The sequence below is a fragment of the Hibiscus syriacus genome, unplaced genomic scaffold (assembly GCF_006381635.1).
Source record: "Hibiscus syriacus cultivar Baekdansim isolate YM2019G1 unplaced genomic scaffold, ASM638163v2 tig00111942_pilon, whole genome shotgun sequence".
NCBI classification, from domain to species: Eukaryota; Viridiplantae; Streptophyta; class Magnoliopsida; order Malvales; family Malvaceae; genus Hibiscus; species Hibiscus syriacus.
In genome coordinates this window covers 851,817-872,457 of record NW_024063218.1, presented here as the reverse complement: position 1 = coordinate 872,457, position 20,641 = coordinate 851,817, and positions in this window count along the sequence as shown.

Below are 20,641 nucleotides of genomic sequence, written 5' to 3'. Positions count from 1 at the left end.
TTAAAGAAAGAAGATTGATTTGTTTCTTAAGAGGAAATGAGACATCTAGACCAACTCGGAGTTCGGCTTTAGAAAAGAGATTACTAAGGATACAACCGTAAACTAGTGAAGAACAGAGTTTCTTATTTGGCACTAAGTTAACGGTTTCAACGATCTCAGCAAAGATAATCTCGGAAAGGTTTATTTTTATATTGTTTTCAAAACAATGCAACCACCAAAGGTCTAAAGCTCTAAGAGTAGAATAACGACCCCCGGATGGTCGAAACCACCAAGTGATCATAAGATGAAGAAAACGCTCATGGAGATCTAAAACACTTGCACTATCATTCCGTTTATATCGTGAGCCTAAAACTTGTTTTTCGTTTGATAAACCTTCATTATCCAAGCCTAAGGCATTGGCTATGTAATCCGGATCAAGATGGAAATATTGACCTAGGAGGTAGGAACGCACTCCTATGGTTTTGGTTTTGTCACGATTTTTGATACAAACGGCATTACAGTAGAAGATACGAACAAGTTGATGATAGACAATGGGTTCAAGTTCGAAAAGTTTATCAAATTTCCATTCGTGCAAGATAGGGAGATATTTAAAGTTAATGTCAACCATAGTTTGAAGAGATGGATACGTTCTTCCCTAATCTTATACGAGTCAAAATATTGGTAAAACCAATAACGATAATCTTTAGGACCCGGTTGATTGAAACAAGAATTTTGGATAGTCAAGTTAGGATCAAGATTTGGAATAGGATTTTGAGGGATAGGAGGAGGATTTGAAGGTGGATTTTGACGACTAGAACGACTAGATGAAGACCTAGGACGTTTAGGATTGGACATGGTTTATGAAATCGGAATAGAATTGATAACCTGCAATTTTAAAAAAACAAATGTATGCAATTCAATTAATCCCAAAACTCAAATGAGTCCTCAATATTTCAAGATTCTCTAAATCAATCCTAATGGGCAAAGTTTTTGAAAAACTTTTGAAAAATATGGTTTTGAGAAACAATATATGTATAGTTTTTCATAAACAAACATAATTTAATCAAAACACAATAATTGAAAAATAACATTTTTTTTTTGAAAATTTAAAAAAATTGAAAATTCTTGTGTTTTGATGAAATTAGTTGTAACATCTAGTTTCTAATCACTAAATAATCAATGCCCGATCACTATTTCAACCTAGAACTAATTGAAACTAATCCTATGTTCAAAAATAATGAAATAAAGAGTTTAGAAAAATTTACCTTGAAAGATGAAGATTGAGGGGATTTAGATGTTGTTTGCACGATTTTAATGATTCCAACAGGTTTAGAAGATGATATTTGATTCGAATTCCGATTAATATCGATGATTTGAGGCAAGAAAGGAGATTTGAGTGTTTGAGGAGGGTGAGAAACGGTTTGAAGAAAATATAAGGGTTTTGGGAATTTTGGGGTGTTCTGCCCGATTTTAACAGAACCCCAGGGGGGTATCGGTTCCCCTTCAAAGGGGGAATCGGTTCCCTCATGGGGGGATTGATTCCCTCTGCACAAAAATGCTAAAATCCGATTTTAAACATCCAAAATGCTAAATTAATCTTCTTTAGTGGTATTGGCAACCCATAAATTGAAAAATAATCATGTTCAAACAATTAAATTAATCTTTAATCGATTTTTGAACATAAAATTAATTTTCACTAAGAATTATATACTCCCCCTAACTAATAGCAAGAATGCAATCAAAAATTATTATTATAAGCATTTTCAAGATTTATTAAAAATGCTAAAATTATTTTAAACACTAAGTGAAGATAGGTCAGTTAAACCTAATTCTCTCCTAAGTGTCCAAAATCTTTCCTTATCTAAGGGTTTTGTAAAGATATCCGCTAATTGGTGCAAAGTATCAACAAATTCTAGAACTACATCTTCCTTAGTGACATGGTCTCTAATGAAGTGATGTCTTATTTCAATGTGTTTGGTTCTAGAGTGTTGGATGTGATTTTTAGTGAGACAAATAGCACTAGTATTGTCACACTTGATAGGAATAGTACCTACTTCAATTCCATAATCAAAAAGTTGTTGTTTCATCCATAAAACTTGTGCACAACAACTACCAGCTGAAATGTATTCGGCTTCAGTGGTAGATAATGCAACACAATTTTGTTTCTTTGAAAACCAAGAAATCAACATATTTCCAAGGAATTGGCAAGTACCGGAGGTGCTTTTCCTATCTAATTTGCATCCTCCATAATCCGCATCAGAAAAAGCATGCAAGCTAAAGCTAGAGTCTCTAGGATACCAAAGTCCTAAACTAGGAGTGTCCTTAAGGTATCTAAAGATTCTCTTAACAGCTAGTAAATGTGATTCTTTAGGACATGATTGAAACCTAGCACACAAGCAAACACTAAACATAATATCCGGTCTACTTGCGGTTAGATAAAGCAAAGAGCCAATCATTGACCTATATAATTTAACATCTACACATTTACCTCCTTCATCCAAGTCAAGCTTTGTTGAAGAGCTCATTGGAGTGTTATGAGGTTTCCCATTTTCCAGTCCAAACTTCTTGAGCATATCTTTGACGTACTTAGCTTGATTAATGAAGATGCCATCTTTTCTTTGCTTGATTTGGAGTCCTAAGAAAAATGAGAGCTCCCCCATCATGCTCATCTCAAACTCACTTTGCATTAGCTTAGAAAATTCTTGACAAAGAACATCATTAGTAGAACCAAATATTATATCATCAACATAAATTTGAACTACTAATAAATCTTTACCTTTTCTCTTTAAAAATAATGTAGTGTCAACCTTTCCTTTTAAAAACCTTTTTCAATTAAAAAATTTGACAATCTTTCATACCAAGCTCTAGGAGCTTGTTTTAAACCATAAAGAGCTTTTGTCAATTTTAAAACATGATCCGGAAAATTTGAATCTTCAAAACCTGGAGGTTGTTCCACGTACACTTCTTCTTTTATAAAACCATTTAAAAATGCACTTTTAACATCCATTTGATATAATTTAAATTCATTGAAACATGCAAATGCTAATAACATTCTAATTGCTTCCATCCTAGCTACGGGAGCGTATGTTTCATCATAGTCTATGCCTTCTTCTTGAGTATAGCCTTGAGCAACAAGTCTAGCCTTGTTCCTCACTATATTACCACTTTCATCAAGTTTATTTCTAAAAACCCATCTAGTACCTACAGTAGATTTATTACTAGGCCTTTCAACTAATGTCCATACTTTACTTCTCTCAAATTGATTTAATTCTTCTTGCATAGCCATAATCCAATGTTCATCTTTTAATGCTTCTTTGATGTTCTTAGGCTCTATGCATGAAATAAATGCAACATAATTACAGATATTTCTAAGAGAAGATCGAGTAGTTACCCCTTTTGATGGATCACCTATAATTTCACCATCTTTGACATAGTTGTACTCTCTTGGAAAAGATACTTCCCTTTCTTCAATGGTTGGATTCTCGAGGGGATCATGAGTTTCCTCATCTTTTGTTTCTTCCTTTGATGATGATTCTCCAACGTCATGTCTAACGTCATTTGCTTGTATAATACCTACATCATCATTAACAGAAGAATCCTTCCTCGGAAGGGGATTATCATCGAAAACAACATGTATAGACTCTTCTACAACTAAAGTTCTTTTATTAAATACACGATAAGCTTTAGAATTTAAGGAATAACCCAGAAAAATTCCTTCATCACTTTTAGCATCAAATTTACCAAGATTTTCTTTACCGTTGTTTAAAACAAAACATTTACATCCAAAAGGATGAAAATAGCTAATGTTAGGCTTTTTATTTTTGAGAATTTCATATGGAGTTTTCTTTAAAATTGGCCTAATCATTACTCGATTTACAATATAACAAGCGGTATTTGTGGCTTCCGCCCAAAAATATTTTGGCAAATTATTTTCACAAAGCATGGTTCTAGCCATTTCTTCTAAAGTTCGATTTTTCCTCTCAACAACTCCATTTGTTGAGGGGTTCTAGGTGCTGAAAATTGTGGCTAATACCATTAGAATTACAAAACTCAATAAATCCAAGATTTTCAAATTCAGTTCCATGATCACTTCTAACACTAGTGATAGAGTAACCTTTTTCATTTTGGATTATTTTTGAAAATGTGATGAAATTTTCTAATGCTTCATCTTTAGTACTTAAGAATAGAACCCAAGTGTATCTAGAATAGTCATCTACCAAGACAAATGCATATTGTTTTCCTCCCAAGCTAGTAGTTCTAGTTGGCCCAAAAAGATCTAAATGGATCAATTGTAATACTCTACTAGTTGATACATCATTAATAGATTTAAAAGAAACTCGTTTTGTTTTCCTTTAGCACAAGCATCACAGATTTTATCATTATCAAATTTAAGCTTAGGCAACCCTCTTACTAAGTCTCCTTGAATTAACCGTTGCAAAACACTCATACTAGCATGACCTAGTCTCCTATGCCATAACCAACTATCATGCTCATCCTTAGCAACTAGGCATAAATTAGTCATATCAATAGAATCTAAATGCACCATGTAAATGTTTCCTATTCTATGACCAACAAGCATAATCCGATTAGATGCAATGTCAATAACTTTACAACCATTAATTTCAAATAAGACATTGAATCCTTTATCGCATAATTGACTAATACTCAATAGATTATGCTTTAATCCATTCACATATAAAACATTCTTAATTTGTATGGAAGAGGTATTACCTATTGTACCAATACCTCCAATGTAACCTTTTGAATTGTCTCCAAAAGTCACTTCTCCTCCATTTTTGGTGTTAAGCTCAATGAACCGGCTTTTGTCTCCGGTCATATGTCTTGAGCATCCACTATCAAGGTACCATGAATTTGAATTTGTTTCCCGTGCCTTGTAGCAATGCTCCTTTCCCTACAAACATAGATTAATTTTTGATTTTTGGTACCCAAATTCTTTTGGGTCCATATTCATTAGTTTCCAAAATCCTAGTCCCCTTAGGTATCCATTTGTGTAGGATATCTTTATCTTTAGTAGTAATGAGTCCTTTAGGAACCCATATACTTCTAAAGATTTTATCATTTAAGGTTCGTTGAGGATTTCTATGATTGTAGTTTCTAAAATCTTTTCTAACAAAGTTGGATTTTGAATTTTCTCCTTTTTCAAAACGTTTTGTTCCAACTTTATCAAAAGAAGTTTTAAGATCATCAATTTTCTTTTGATGATCATCATTGACCTTTGAAAGTAAATTTTGCAAATCTAAATTTTTCTTTTCAAACTCTTCTAGTTTGATTTGCAAATCTTTGATTTTACTTTCAAGATCATTGTTGGTTTTGGATATGAGTTTATTTTCATTTTTCAACTTTGAAACATCATTTTTGTATTTTAAAAATAATTTCTCATAATCCGAAGCCAACCCATTATATTCCTCTAATAGCTTATCATAAGATAAATCATCAAAATCAGATGAGTTAGAGGTTACCTTAGAATCTTCCCCAAATGCCATTAAGAACAAGTTTGCTACTTCTTGTTCTTCTTCATTGGAACCTTCTTCATCGCTCCATGTAGCCACATGAGCCTTGTGCTTATTCTTTGATTGACCTTTCTTCTTCAATTGTGGGCAATCATATTTGACATGCCCTGGTTTTTTGCATTCATAGCAAATGATCGGGTCCTTCTCTTTTGGTTCATCTTTGAGGCCTTCATTTCGTTTGAATTTTCTTCCTCGATAAGGTCTCATCATTTTTCTGAACCGTTTGGCAAACAATGCCATTTCCTCGTCATCATCATCATCATTAGAATCACTCTCATCTTTTGTGGATTTGAGAGCAACTCCAATGTTTTTCTTCTTCTCCTTCTCCTTTGGTGTCTCTTCAACTTTATCAAGGTCCACCTCATCTTCAAGTATCATCTCATGAGTGAGGAGTGAACCGATAAGTTCTTCAAGAGTTAAGGACGATAGGTCCTTAGACTCGATGATTGCCGTCTTCTTTGATTGCCATGATTTTGGGAGGGAGTAAACTAACTTCCTCACAAGCTTTTCATTTGAGATGATCTCTCCATATGATTTGAGACCATTGACAATCATTGAAAATCTATCCGTCATAGCTTTGATGTCTTCATTTGGTTTTATCCTGAAATTTTCATAGCTATGCGTTAGAATACTAATTTTTGATTTCTTTACCTCATCGGTACCTTCATGTGTGACTTGAAGCTTATCCCATATTTCTTTGGCGGTTGTACACGATGAAACTCTTCCGTATTCATCTGGTCCAAGAGCACAAAAGATAATATGGATGGCTTTGGAGTTGAGCTGGAACACTTTTGTATCTCCTTCACTCCACAACCTTGGATGAGTGATAGGCTTAATGTATCCTTCTTCTACGGCATTCCATGCTCCCATGTCACTTGCTTGAATGAAGTACATCATTCTATTCTTCCAATAGGCGTAGTTAGCTCCATTGAAGAAAGGAGGCTTGTTGACGGGCATCGAATCGAGACCGGAGTCGTAATTTGAAGTGGAGGCCATTGATGACTTGGTAATCGATGTAACTCTTCCCGGATCGACTCAAGAGGCGATTAAACCTTCAAATGAGTTAGGCTCTGATACCAATTGTTGAGTTAATCGAATGACAAAATTGGCCAAGACGGGGGTGAATTGGCAATAAAAATTTTGTGGAAGCTTTTGCAGAAAATTGAAAGTAATTGCACATCGATTTACAGTGGTTCGACTTTCTCAAACAAAGTCTACGTCCACTACCTTAGCTATCCACACTAAGGATTTTCCAACAAATTCACTAATTTGTTCTTTCTTTTGAGGCCAAAGAGATAACCTTACAATTCCCTCAAGAGTATACCCCAACTCTTGAGAACACTCTTTTCTCAAAGAGAAGATTACAAATTTACAAACTTACAAGAAAACCTCACAAGGTAAGATGTTTGCACAATTCTAGAACAAAGAAAAGAACACTCAAAGATGAATACAATTGAGCACAAAAAAAAGTGTTCTTGAAAGCAAAATGAATATTGAATGAAAATAGGCTTGAAATGCTCAAACTTGAGGTTTGATGCTTTCTCTTTGATTCTCTCTTGATTCTAGTTGCTTGATGTTTCTTGTTATTGATCAATGGCTTCTAAGCTTGCTTAAATACACCTTGGATCACTTCTGAACGTTGGGGATGATTAGAGAAGATATTATAGCCGTTTTAGTGTGAAAACATTTAATAAAACAGCTTGGTGTGTGGGGGGAATCGGTTCCCCCTTGAAGGGAATCGGTTCCTAAGTGTAAAATTCAAATATTTCGACCGTTGTACAAGGGGGAATCGGTACCCCCTTGGGGGGGGATCGGTTCCCTACGAGCATACTGGAATTCTCGGAATAAAACTGTTTAGGGGGGAATCGGTTCCTCCTATGGGGGGAATCGGTTCCCTCCGAGCATTCTGGAAATCTCGGAGCCAAACCATTCAGGGGGAATCAGTTCCTCCTATGGGGGGAATCGGTTCCCTCTGAGCAATCTGGAATTTTTGGCTTTGAATTGGTTCGAAATACTTTGTAAAATTATTTTGAAATTGTTTTATGATTAAAACTTAATTTTACACTTAAGTAAGGATTAAAAATGATTTTTGAAATATTTGGAGTAATGTTTTGATATTCGAATAGTTATATCGAATATACTTAGAAAATCATTTGGAAAATCTTAAAATCCATTTAACTTAATTTGTTATATCGAAATATCAAAATGTTTCAACACATTTGTTATAATATTCCTTTCATTGTCTCACTCTTCTCCCTTACTGAATGGAAACCTTGCATGAGTTTTTCTTCAACACTTTCAACTTTGGCAGTTTCATCCAGTTTTTCCTGCTCTAGTCGAATTATCGTGTCAACTCTTATCACACCCTAATTTAGGGGCTAATTTTTTTATAAAATTAAGTATAGAATTAAAGTTGTATCAAGGGAGAAATTGGGGACTAAATTATAAAATTTAGTAACTAGCAGACCATTTTAGGAAGTTTCAGAGAATTCTGGGATTAGAACATGAATTTTCCCATTTTTAATACCTGGTGAAAATTTATTTCCCCCCGATCGAGCTATCTCATTTTCCCCCAAAATTTTGAATCACTAACCCCCAAATTATCATCTTCCCTGTCGACCCTCTTTACCAACTAAATTTGCCGCCGTCCAGCCACCCTAGCTCGACCACCACTGCCAAAAGACTCACCGTTGAACACTGATCAAAACCCAGCCCCTATTCCATCAAAAACAAATATCGTTCACCGTGGAGAGCCGTCGAAGAGTTTGATGAATCCACCCCCGCGCGCCTCGATTATTTCACGATTTCAGCCGATCTGGTGTTCGTTCCACCTCACCGCCTCCAGCATGGTGTTCCACAGGTGATTCCGATCAGAACCCGACCCATTTCGTCGCCCAATGTTACGTCGTCACCGCAGGTAAGCCAATATTGTTCGATTATTTATTTTATTCAATTTTGGCTTGGTTTTGGTCAATGTTATTGGTTTGAATTAGTTTATAATTATGTTTAGATAATAGTGGAGTGATCGATCGTCCGCCTCGACCCTGCCATCGGTGTCACGCGTCGTCAGGCTCCGCCACCCGCACATGGGGCTTGTTTTGATCTGGGAAATTTCCAGAATCAGGTCAACCCGACCCACCTATATGATCCGACCTACCCCGCCTGGTCTGGTCCAGTCACTAAGTCAACTCGGTTAAGTCAACTCATTGGCTTTGACTGAGTCAACTCGTTGACCTTTGATCAGGCGTTGACCGTTGATCGGTCGTTGACTTTTTTTGGGGTACACTTATTCTAATGTTTTTCGACATCCTGAGTCCATTTTTAAGGTACGTTTCACCAAATTCAAACCTGATAAGCTGTTTTTCACTGATTAACCACCTGATTCGATTCATTTTTCGTAATTAAGCTCAGTTTCTGATGAACTTTTTATTGTTGTGTATCTGAGGAATTATTGGAACATGATGGTATTGATTTCTGCATGGATGAGTATAATTGGTCACATGTATGTAGTGATCACTTCCTAAACTTGATTATAATATTATAAAAAGTCGATAATCAAATATAACTTATATGGCTCGCTTAAGAAAGTGGAAGATCAATCGGAAATAATAATATTATTAAGTTCAGTGATTCAATAATAAATTATTTGATTTTATGATTCGTGAATTTTGATAAATTTTCTTAAAGGTTAAATACCGGGATTATTTGGATATGAAATTACCAAAAAGTGCATCATGGGATAAAATTACGAAAATTCTCTTGTATTGGAAAAGGACCAAGACTTCCCCCGAATGGTGAAAAATAACTTTAAAATGACAAACTTGATTAATTATCCGAAAAACTGCATATGATTGAATTGAAAGGAATTACTGAAATATCCTTAAGCTTTGTAATAACTATAATAACCTCAAATAATCAAAGGAACAAAATACTATGAACACTAAAAGAACTAGAATTCTTTCAAGCCTAATTTTTCGAAAGTATGTCACTGACAGAATTGAGTGGAATGATGATGATACGCTTAAAGTGTAATCAACACAATGGATGACTATGATAAGGAAGTTGACCTAAGAACTTGTGTTTAATCCACTTGAACTTTGAAATAATCAAAATAAATTTTGGATCTATATTGGAATGCCTCTGAAATGTAAAATGACCCAAGGAACGTCTAAGCATTGTAATAAATAATACATTCAACTCTTAAATGAATAAATCAACCTCGAATATGACCTAAGTAACCTAAATGATTTAGGATTAAGTGAATGACATGGATAAGTCTGGAAACGCTGATGAACTTACATGATGTACCGTCCCTAAGGGTTATGAACTACGAATCAAGTACGTCAACATTTCATGATAGTGTTGTAACGTGGAAATGAAATAAATACCATTAAAATATATGTTCATCTAGTTAAAATCTATTCAGCGATGGTTCTGAAGATGATCAATTTGACAAGAATTATCTGTATTAAAAAGTGAATACTCTGTAAGTGCAACGATTTGACCGGTTAACAGGTATCATTGATGGGATATGTACAATTCAAGTTAACTTAATATTCCGATAGATCAACACAAGTCGTAAATTCCCTGAATCTTCGCCGCTCCCCAATCAGCTCAAATCACTCTTGTTATATTTGAAAACACAAGTAACTCAGATGTAAAGGATTTTAAATACCTTTCTGTTTACATGGTGCCTCTGAAAAATGTCTGAATATTATATGATCTTGATAAATCACGTTCTAAATAACTGATGATCCTGTCAGTTAATGATCTCTTCCGGTAGTGATTCTAACTTCAGGCATTCTATCGGTATATTGAAGATCCGTGTTTCCCCTGCCCGATAAGATTATCATGTACCTCTGAATAATATATGGAATCTTTAGTGTGTTCTTTGATCACATGGATGTTTTCTCTGTTTTCTGTTATGGTCTTTACTTTGATTTTTGATATCTCTGTTTACTGACTGGAAATGTTTTTATTTGGGGTACTCTGGATCTGGTATGAAGACTCTGGTAGGTTCAGTCCCTACTGGTAATTCCTTGTATAGGTTCAACACTGACTGATAATTCCTATCTTTGGCAGGTTCAGTCGCTGCTGGTAATTCCTTGTATAGGTTCAGCACCGACTGGTAATTCCTTATGAACCTAAGACGACCCTTGGGTAGGCTCTGAGGCCCCAAGAATCTTTCTTGGGTTAGCTCTCAGGCCCCAAGGTGATCCCTTAGGTTATGCAGTTCTGGAACTGCATATGACGTTCAATTGAAGGGTTTTACATTGGTTTTTAAAGATACGTTTTAAACTGTTATTATTTTAAAAATGATCTGTACATTTTCATTGGTTTTGTGAGAACACACTAGACACCCTATTCTGATCTCCTGAACCCAGTCATTCGAAATAATTCATCTAAACTGAAAGCTTACTGTCTTTCACTATCTGAGATATCAGTGGGACCTCAGCTCAGCATAAAAGTCTATAGATGTCTGAATCAATATGGAAATATGTGTTTATCTATTATGAGCATGTTTTTCAGCATCATCTGGTTGTTTTGTATTACTGGACTTTCCAAAGCTCACTCTATTACTCACATTTTCAGGTTAAAAGGATTGAACCAGTGCAACTATCGACATCGGTAAAGAGTTTCACCGGTGTTGCTTGTGGAGTACGGTGCATGTGTTTAGGGGGCATGTAGGTTTTATTTTATTTTATATACGAGTCTGGAATCTGTTTTATTTATGAATATTGGTAAATTTTACTTTTGTATTTATAAATTGTTTTATGATTTTACATGTTTTAACAAAAATTTTAATTTTTTTGAGATTTTTATGGTGGGTCGTTCTGGTGGCCCTATTGTAATACTCCAGATCAGATCGGGCCACCATTATCAGTCTGAGGGGTTACAGCTCTTGCCACTGCAATGGCAACAACATAATCTCTTGAAAGAGAAATAGTTGTGATCTATTACCGTGCCTTTTCTAATGCAACCTCAATAACAACTTTTTGAGAACTAATCTCCTAGAAACTGGTGAAATCTGAAACCAAAATAGTAGTTAATTCGTCCATAGACACTCCATGATCCAATTAAAACATTACATTGCTAAGAAAACAATAGTATAAAAATATAAATTATATTACGGATTTTCACTTACCAACTGTAGCTCTTGTATAGAGGGGGTCTTGGCCATGCACAAAGGGGCCTTTGTTGGGATTTTTGGAAGCTTGAATCGAAAACTGGAACGGTTTTCAAAGAGGGGTCGGAACGGTTTTGTGTTTAGGGAGTAAGAAGATTGAAAGATAGAGAATTGTACAATGATTTATAGTGGTTCGACTTTCTCAATCAAAGTATACATCCACTACCTTAGCTCCTCACCAAGGATTTTCCAACAAATTCACTAATTTGTTCTTTCTTTTGAGGATAAAGATTAACCTTACAAACTCCCTAGTTTTTCCGGGCTAAACTATAACCTTTCCCTAGCTTTTACACGGACTAAGCTAAAACCTTTCCCCTTTACAAAAGGATAAAAGATGTAAACAAGAAAACCTCTCTAAGGTAGGTGTTTACAAGATTGAGCTCACAAGAACAAAATATTTACAAGAGAAAGATGAAATAAGATTGAAAAACTCTTCTCTTGTGTTTGATTACTTGGATAGTTGTTCTCTTGCTTCTTCAAGTGTCCTTAGGTTGTATTTATAGCTTGGAATGTGTTTGAAGTCGTATATAGCCGTTAGGGATGTTTTGGAGCCGTTTGGAGATGAGAAACAACTAATAAAACAGCTTGGAGCGTGGGGGGAATTGGTACCCCCTCATGGGGAATCAGTTCCCTAAGTGAAATATGTTTTCGACCGTTAGACAGGGGGGAACCGGTACCCCCTTGGGGGGAATCGGTACCCCCTGGGGGGGAATCGGTACCCCCTGGAGGGAATCTGTACCCCCTGGACAATATGATTTTTCTTGGCCTTGAAACAGTTCGAAATACTTTATAAAATTGTTTTAAAAATAGTTTAAGTATAAAACACAATTTTACACTTTAGTAAGGATTAAAATGAACTTTGAAACACTTGGAGTAATATTTTGATATTCAAATAATGACATCGAATATACTTATAAAATCTTTTGTAAAATCTTAAAAATTCATTTAACTTAATTTGTTATATCGAAACATCAAAATGTTTTCAACAATCTCCCCCTTTTTGATATAACAAAACATTTGAGTAATTTTAAGATTTTGAAATCAAGTTTGAAATTACTCCCCCTTACTTTAACACTTCTCCCCTTTAACACCTTATTATTTCTTCCCCTTTTTGTTAAATCAAAAAGACTCTAATCTTTAAAGTTCAAAATAACTTTAGAGAGTAAGTAGTAAATTTGACATTTTAAAAATCATTTGAAAAATCAAAGCTCCCCCTCAATAAATGCATTCCAAATAAAATTATGCTTTTAGGATCTTGACACTTAAACAAAATTGAATTTCAATAAAGAATAACAAACATGTTAGTAGCATAAGAAATTCAATACATCCAAGTCTAAAATACTTTATGCAATATCAATTATTGAAATTAAGTGCATATGCATAAAGTTTTCCAAAAATGTTATGCATTTGAAAATTTTGATATCAATTGTTAGAGAGATATCATTTCATTTAAACCACATGCATAAACATTTAATTTTAGGTCAAAATTTTAAAATTTATAAAATCAAAACATTTGAAAAGTTGATATCAATTGTTAGAGAGATATCATTTGCATTAAAACCAATTTTGACCAAAATTCCTTATGATGAACTAAAACTTAAAAAAAATCATTAAAACTTTAAAATGTTCATCATAAAACCTTTTTAACATACATGAGATTAAAACAATAATGTATAATTATTTAAAAACAAAACTTATGCATGCTTAAAATCAAATGAGCAACCAAATAACTAAAATTAAAAACATTCAGCTTAGAGGTTACCCATTCCTTTTCATGTGTGGCTAGAGCATCTTGAATATCATCATTTTCATCACAATTGCTTCCACACACCTACAAGAGACATTTAAGTAGATTTTGGTATCCAAATTACTTTGGATCCTTGGACGTTAGTTTCAATGCCCCTTGTTCATTTCAGAACCCATACTTGCCTAATTTTAAAACGTTTTTCTTTCTTTAAAGGACAAGTATGTTCCAAATGACCATGATAATGGCAATGTGAACATTTTACCATTTTTAAACATAATATATTATTTTTGGAAATTAATTCTTTTTCTTTTGTTAAGCTTTCAAGCTTAACTTCTAACTCAAAATTTTTCTTTTCTAAATCATTTATTTTGATTTTTGAAAGTTTTAAATCATTTTTCAAAATTTCATTTTGATTTTCAAAATCAACTCTAGCTTTCAAAATCGATTTATTTTCAATTTTGAGTTTTGAAATTAATTTCGTATATTTGGAATTCATGGTCTTAAATCCCAAATACAACCTATTATAAGCATCTTGTAACTCATCAAAAGTAAATGAATTAAATTCATTTGAGTTAGAAGATACCTCGGGCTCTTCAAGAGCCATTAGAGACACCACCTTTGTTGGTTCTTCTTTCTTGTTTCCATGGATTTCATCGAGCTTATTCCAAAGCTCCTTGGCACTTGAAAATGAAGAAACACCTTCATAGATTTCAGTACCAAATGTTCACAACACCATGTGCATGGCCTTGGCATTAAGTTGAGTTTTCTTCCATTCTTTGTCACTCCGCTTCTTCTCCTTTTTCTTTGGAGAAGAGTAGCCGTTCTCGATTATCTCCCATGCATCAAGATCATTGGATTGGATGAATACCTTCATTAATTTCTTCCAATGATGATAGTTGTCTCCATTGAAGTATGGAGGCTTGTCCGTTGGTAGGGAGTCTTCAATGTGGAACGAGCCGGAGGTGGAAGCCATCTTCTCGATTGTGTTGGGAATGGATAGAGTTCTTCGAGGACCGTCTCAATGTGGTTAAACCTTCTTAACGAGTTAGGCTATGATGCCAATTGTTGGGATTTTCGGAAGCTCGAATCGATAACCGGAACGGTTTGCAAAGAGGGGTCGGAACGGTTTTGTGTTTAGGGAGTAAGGAGATTGAAAGATAGAGAATTGCACAGTGATTTATAGTGGTTCGACTTTCTCAATCAAAGTATACGTCCACTATCTTAGCTCATCACCAAGGATTTTCCAACAAATTCACTAATTTGTTCTTTCTTTTGAGGATAAAGAGTAACCTTACAAACTCCTTAGTTTTTCCGGGCTAAACTAGAACATTTCCCTAGCTTTTATACGGGCTAAGCTATAACCTTTCCCCTTTACAAAAGGATAAAAGATGTAAACAAGAAAACCTCTCTAAGGTAGGTGTTTACAAGATTGAGCTCACAAGAACAAAATATTTACAAGAGAAAGATGAAATAAGATTGAAAAACTCTTCTCTTGTGTTTGATTACTTGGATAGTTATTCTCTTGCTTCTTCAAGTGTCCTCAGGTTGTATTTATAGCTTGGAATGTGTTTGAAGTCGTATATAGCCGTTAGGGATGTTTTGGAGCCGTTTGGAGATGAGAAACAAGTAATAAAACAGCTTGGAGCGTGGGGGGAATCGGTACCCCCTCATGGGGAATCGGTTCCCTAAGTACAATATATTTTGACCATTAGACAGGGGGGGAATCGGTACCCCCTGGGGGAATCTGTTCCCCCTAAGGGGAATCGGTACCCCCTGGAGGGAATCTGTACCCCCTGTGGGGAATATGTACCCCTGGACAATATGATTTTTCTTGGCCTTGAAACGGTTCGAAATACTTTGTAAAATTGTTTAAGTATAAAACACAATTTTACACTTTAGTAAGGATTAAAATGAACTTTGAAACACTTGGAGTAATATTTTGATATTCGAATAATTACATCGAAAATACTTAGAAAATCTTTTGTAAAATATTAAAATTCATTTAACTTAATTTGTTATATCGAAACATCAAAAATGTTTTCAACAGCCTTAAACATGCACCAAGGGGTCTCGTACAACCCTAGGCTGACGATAGTTGAGGCTAGTTACTATTACATGATGGGAAGTGTTGGATTATATTTATTTTTCTTTGTTGGACATGAAATGTGTTATTGCTTAATAGTTTATGTCCAACCTACCAAAAACTAATAACTAACATAAAACATAATCATTACTTCATTAGGTTAACCAAATCACACATCATCACCATTTTATAATTATATTGCTAATCTACACATTAAAAAAACAAACACAAAACAGACAAAAATCCAAATTTTAACCCTTTCCCAATCTTTCATATTCTCACAAAATAAACATTAAGTAATATAAATTCAAAGTACAATCATTTTCAAGTGGCATTAAATAACCCAAAATTCAACCTTTATCCATTTCATTTTCATGGTTTAAGTCATCATTAACAGTTACCAAATTCAATTTCCATACTCAAGTTACACTCCTCAACTTCTACAAATCCATATTTTTGCTCTTTCTTCCAATAAATTCTTATTGTTGAGATTGCATTTGCTATAATATTCCTTTCATTGTCTCACTCTTCCCCCTTGCTTAATGGAAACCTTGAATGAGTTTTTCTTCGACCCTTTCAACATTGGAAATTTCATCCAATTTTCCCTATTTTAGTTGAACTATCGTATCAGCTCTTACCTCAGCAATGGCAACAACTTCATCTCCTGGAAATTGGTGAAATCTGAAACCAACGTAGTAGTTAATTTGTCCATAGACGCTCCATGTTACAATTGAAACATTACATTTTGAAGGAAATGATAGTATTGTTAAGAAAATGATAGTATAAAATATAAATTATACATCCCAAGGCTAACAGTAGCTGAAGCTAGTTAATGTTACATGATGGGAAGTGTTGGATTTTATTTATTTTTCCTTGTAGGACATGAAATGTGTTATTCCTTAATAGTTTATGTCCAGCCTACCAAAAACTAATAACTAACATAAAACATAATCATTACTTCATTAGGTTAACCAAATTATACATCATCATCATTTCATAATTATTTTGCTAATCCACACATTAAAAAAACAAATACAAAACGTACAAAAATCCAAACTTTAACCCTTTCTCAATCTTCCACATTCTCACAAAATAAACATTAAGTAATACAAACCCAAAGTTCAATACATTCTAAATGGCATTAAATAAACCAAAATTTAACCTTTATCCATTTCATTTTCATGGTTTAAGTCAGCATTAACAGTTATCAAATTCAATTTCCCTACTTAAGCTACACTCTCCAACTTCTATAAATCCATATTTTTTCTCTTTCTTCTAATAAACTCATATCGTTGAGGTTGTATTTGTTGTAATATTCCTTTCATTGTCTCACTTTTCTCGTTTAATTAATGGAAACCTTGCATGAGTTTTTCTTCGACCCTTTCAACTTTGGTAGTTCTATCTAAAGTTTTTTGCTTTAGCCAAACTATCATATCAGTTCTTGCCTCTGCTATGGCAACAACTTCATCTTTTGCAAGAGAAAAGGTTATAATCTCTTCCCGTTCCTTTTCTAATGCAACCTCAGTAGCAACTTTTTGAGAACTAATCTCATGGAAATTGACGAAAGCTGAAACCAACATAGTAGTTAATTCGTCTATAGACTCTCTATGCTGCAATTGAAACATTGCATTGGTTAGGAAACGATAGTATTTTTAAGGAAACAATAGTATAAAAATATAAATTATATTACAGACTTTCAATGACCATTTGTATCTCTTGTACAAAGGGGGTCATAGTCATGCACAGGGTGGTCTTGGTCATACATAAGGGGGTCTCGGGCAGCCCTAGGCTGACGGTAGCTGAGGCTAGTTAATGTTACATGATGGGAAGTGTTGGATTTTATTTATTTTTCTTTTTTGGACATGAAATGTGTTATTGCTTAATATTTTTTGTTCAACCTACTAAAAACTAATAACTAATATAAAACATAATCATTACTTTATTAGGTTAACCAAATTACACATAATCACCCTTTTATAATTATATTGCTAATCCACATATTAAAAAAACAAAAAGTCAAAAATCCAAACTTTAACTCTTTCTCAATCATCCACATTCTCACAAAATAAATATTAGGTAATATAAACCCTAAGTTCAATCATTTCTAAATGGCATTAAAAACCCCAAATTCAACCTTTATCTATTTCATTTTCATGGTTTAAGTCAGCATTAATAGTTACAAAATTCAATTTCCTTACTCAATATACACTCTTCAACTTCTATAAATCCATATTTTTTCTCTTTCTTCCAATAAACCCTTATTGTTGAGGTTGCATTTGTTGTAATATTCCTTTCATTGTCTCACTCTTCCCACTTACTGAATGGAAACCTTGCATGAGTTTTTCTTCGACACTTTCAATCTTGGCAGTTCCATCCAACTTTTCTTGCCCTACTCGAACTATTGTATCACCTTTTGCCTTTGCAATGGCAACAACTTCATATCTTGCAAGATTAATGGTTGTGATATATTTTTGTGCCTTTTCTAACGCAATCTCAGCAGTAACTTTTTGAGAATTAATCTCCTGGAAATTGACGAAAGCTAAAACCAATATATTAGTTAATTTATCTATAGACGATCCGTGTTGCAATTAAAACATTACATTGTGAAGGAAATGATAATATTATTAAGGAAACGATAATATAAAATTATAAATTATATTACGGACTTTCACTTATCAACTGTAGCTCTTGCACAGTGAGGGGTCTTGGTCATGCACTAGGGGGTCTAGCACAACCCAAGGTTGATGGTAGCTCAGGTTAGTTAATGTTATATGATGAGAAGAGTTGGATTTTATTTATTTTTCCTTGTAGGACATGAAATGTGTTATTTCTTAATAGTTTATGTCCATCCTACCAAAAACTAATAACTAACATAAAACATAATCATTATTTCATTAGGTTTACCAAATTACACATTATTACCATTTCATAATTATGTTGCTAATCCACACATTAAAAAAACAAAGAAAGAAAGACAAAAATCTATCTTCTACATTCTCACAAAATAAACATTAAGCAATACAAACCCAAAGTTCAATCATTTCCAAGTGGCATTAAAAAACACAAAATTTAAACTTTATCCATTTCATTTTCATGGTTCAAGTTAACAGTTACCAAATTTAACTTCCCTACTCAAGCTACACTCTTCAACTTTTATAAATCCATATTTTTTCTCTTTCTTCTAATAAACTCCTATTGTTGAGGTTGCATTTACTGTAATGTTCCTTTCATTGTCCCACTCTTCCCCCTTACTGAATGGAAACCTTGTATAAGTTTTTCTTTGACACCCACTTACCGCACTACTTTACTCTTCTCTACCCTCTAAGTTCTCTTTCTCTAGCTAACACTTTTGACACCATATTCTCACTTTTTCACTCTTTTTACAACGGTAAAACTCACCCCTATTTATAGATTCTAGTGGCCATTAGATTGTTGACATATGTCAATATTTTAGTCATTTAATATTACAAATATATGATTCTTCTAATAGATAATTTTGAATATAATATTAAATATTACAAATATCTAGATTTTTATATGGACATTTCTACACATCTATAATTTCGATATTATTCTAGAGTATTCTTAATATATATATATATATATAAACTAAAATAACACAATAATTTGCATTGTCCTTTAACAGTGATATTGAGAGCAACCATTCCAAAGCATTGCTCATCATCTTCAAGCTTGTTTCTTCAACTTAGGCGTCGATTTTTGAGCTCGATAAGACAATGTAAGCGATGAAAAGGGTCAAAAGAAGCTCATCGAGAAGTGAACCCATTGTCAAAAACGAGCTGCAGAGGTTTGTTGAAGAAGGGGTTGTAGTAGTGTGTAATGAAAGTAAGGTTTTAAGTGTTTGGTTTACAATAGTGCTTTTTAACAATGCCTCCCTCCATTAACGTGAGCTTCGATTCCAGGGCCAATCAGAAAAAGTTGTCATCTTGTGTGTATGAGGGTTTACTGTCTTAAATTGGTTTCTAACCGTTGATTTTTTTTTTTTTATGTTTGTGGGTATATAATAATTTGCTTAATCAAAGTTCGTTGAAGTATAATGTTTAGTACTTTGGAAAGTGGCATATGATAGCAAGACATGGTGCATATGGGACGGATGCATGATGCGGAAGGACATAGTTGTCGACTAGCGCTAGTTATATATGGTTGGATTAGATTGGACCACTTGATTCCCTCCTAATTATTTTTGGGTACAACCCTCAAGTGAGTTTGGATAAAAAAATATCATCAAAATAAATAATATTTTACGAAATGATATACTATATCTAGTTTAAGAGCATTTTTCTCAACCCTCAAAGTATTGTCTTACAGTAATTTTTAGCCTTCAATTTTTGAGAATCTCATTCCTCCTCTTACCTTTAGATATTTAATAATTCATGTCAAATTGGGTAAAATTGCTTCAAATATAAATAAACTATTTTCAAACTTTCTTTTAAAACTTATTAAAAAGTAATATAATACATATAATAAAAGGTTTCTATATTATATTTTATATGTTTCTTTTAATTTTATTAACTTTTGACAGGGAATATAGTCTACTAATCCCTTTCTAATTTCGTTTTTGCGTAAAAATTTAATGTTTAAATTAAAATTGATATTTTTAAATAATATAAATATATTGTTTTTTAATTTGATTGACACACAGATTTAATTTTTTTGCATTATTTTCTTAATACATAATTTTAATAACAAGTCATTTTTCATAAAAGTTAAACATAATAATAGATTTGATCGATAATGTTGGGTTTTTTTTTTTTTGTTACTTTGGTCTTCTTTTGTCTTGTGTGGTCTCATGGTATTACAACATATATTATATATAATGTTAGAAATGACCATCCAGCTCAGTTAGTAGAGCACAATGTTCTTAACCTTGAGGTCGTCGGATCGAGACACATGGAGGGCATTTCATAATTTGGAGGTCTCATACGGAAGCTGCTCTCAACCTAATGTTGGGGGCAGCCTACTATCTTACCTCCCCCTTACCCCATTACATATGGGAACAAGAGACAACCATTATATATAATGTTACTTAAATTTAAATAATCTAAATAAATATTCCACCTTTTATTTTTAAGATTGCTTTTTTATATTCTTAT